This window comes from Brachycentrus maculatus, unplaced genomic scaffold (assembly GCF_059751285.1).
Source record: "Brachycentrus maculatus isolate JH-2025_06_01 unplaced genomic scaffold, ASM5975128v1 h1tg000614l, whole genome shotgun sequence".
In the NCBI taxonomy this organism is placed as follows: Eukaryota; Metazoa; Arthropoda; class Insecta; order Trichoptera; family Brachycentridae; genus Brachycentrus; species Brachycentrus maculatus.
Genome location: NW_028281352.1, coordinates 322,704 through 325,290, shown reverse-complemented (window position 1 = coordinate 325,290; position 2,587 = coordinate 322,704).

The window sequence follows — 2,587 nt, the reverse complement described above, 5'->3', positions numbered from 1 at the left end:
TTCTAAACCTTAATTTATTATTAATCAATTATTGTATTAACTCTAAAGCTTCGCAGCTTTAGTTGAGTGTTAGCCCACTTTCGTAATCCTCTCTGAACTCCTTACTTGTAATATAAAGTCCTTTCTTTGTAGCAACTAAGAATACATAATATAATTACTTAAGTACCGATTTCACTAAAAGAGCAATTAATTATTCCTGTTTGGGAATAATTTCTGTATAAATAGGAATTCGTATACTTTCCGAGAATTAAATCCATATCAAAACGCTTTACAATTGAAAGCTACAATCTTATCTGTATTTATAATTTTCATTGTTATTAAATAAGCTCAAAAATATCTCAATTTTATGATTAGAAAAACATGTTTTAATTTATGAATTTAAAAATAAAATGCAAGTAACTAAAATCTAGCTAAAGTTACTTTGTTTTTAAGAATATGTATTATATTGATTTCAATAAATGTGGCGACTGAGAAAACTCAAATTAATTTAAGCATTTGATTATTTATCAAAAACTTTCACAAGTCATCAACAGATGTCGTCAAAAATAAAGTACTCCGCTTATTAACGCAATGAGTTCTAGTTTAAGAAAATATAAGAAGGTATGCAATATTTTTTTATAATTAAAAAGATTATTGTAAAATAAAACTTCCCTTTTTATTATTTGAAAATGTTTTGCATCGATTAAATGTGAATAAACTATTTCAGTTTGTCTTAACTAAACGGTGGATGCAAAACTCAATAAGCTATATTTTTCACAAAAACGAAGTAATTTTTTTCAATGGCAAAGCCTCTACTTTTAGAGGCTTGTCTAGAGGTAGTAAAATAAGGATACGGATGGTAAATGTGAAAAATACATCACATTCACCCAGACCAATTGAAAATAAATATTTCTCGAATTTATTTTGCACTTGGAGGGAATCAAACCTGCGACGCCAGTTTCGCAGTCGAGCGTCTATCCAACTACGCCACGGTGCATACTTATATTCAATAAAATATAAATAACTAAAAATACCTTATATTACATTACATTTTAAACATAACTTATTTGTCTAGCAATATTAGACATTATTACCTTTAGAGAAATTAAAAGCCTTTTACGTAATTTCATTCCGAACAGAATCGAATAAAACGAGAATCCTCGAAGATTTCAAATCATTCAACTTGATATAAAATATTTTATAGCTCAAGGGATGATTAGCATTAAGGGTTGCTCCAGCTGTGGAGAGGAGGTAATTATCAGGACTCGTAATGTTTTCATGGAGACGTTTTATAAGAATTGCAGGTATTAAATGCCTTCGGGGACAAAGCCTGTATGAATTCCAATTAGTTATCTGTTTTTTTTATTACTCTATCTAAGAAGATGAAAGAGGATAGACACATTTTTCATTAAAATGTAAAAAAATTTAAATATCAAATAAATTTAAAAAAATTATGATGCCGATAGAGTTAACATAAGAGGTACATTTTAAAAAAGAAATCGTTTCAGAATACTGTTTAAACGGCAAAAGTAAATAATATATCAACGAAATTCTAAACAATACATGCGCTTTAGGTACCAGTCTAGAGTAATATTAAATAAATACTAAAATGAAAAATAAGTTTTTTTTCAGGAATTGTACTGCTTTACGCTGGAATTGTACTGCTGTAAATAAACGCACGAAGAATTTGCTTTATTTTATTTATTTATTACGGATAAATATAACTTTAGTTTTAATATATATAAATATATATATATATATATATATATATATATATATATATATATATATATATATATATATATATATATATATATATATATATATATATATATATATATATATATATATATATATATATATATATATATATATATATATATATATATATATATATATATATATATATATATATATATATATATATATATATATATATATATATATATATATATATATATATATATATATATATATATATATATATATATATATATATATATATATATATATGTGTATATATATATATATATATATATATATATATATATATATATATATATATATATATATATATATATATATATATATATATATATATATATTTATATATATATATGTGTATATATATATATATATATATATATATATATATATATATATATATATATATATATATATATATATATATATATATATATATATATATATAGGTACTCGTTTATAATTAAGCAGAATGTCATCGGGTTCCAAAATAAAGTTCGTGACAAGTTTTACAAAGGAAAAAATACAAAGGAGAATATACGTAGGCTTAATCGCAACAGAGGGGTACTCGTATTGGAGTAAGGATATAAAGGAACCGAATTAAAGATAAAAGAGTCCTAGCCGGAACATAATCGAGTTCCTACAAAGAAAGAGCATTGGGTTTAGCTTTTCAAAGAGTAATTTCAAAAGGTTCTATGGCAACCTTCACTCGCATATGGGTGTAGACTTGTGGTAACGGCTAAATTATATTATTCAACAAAGTGACTATAAGAGTAAGTGCGTTCAGGTGCTAAACGTAGTAATTAGAATGGTAAAACATTTTGGTGTCACGTGTATCCAAGTT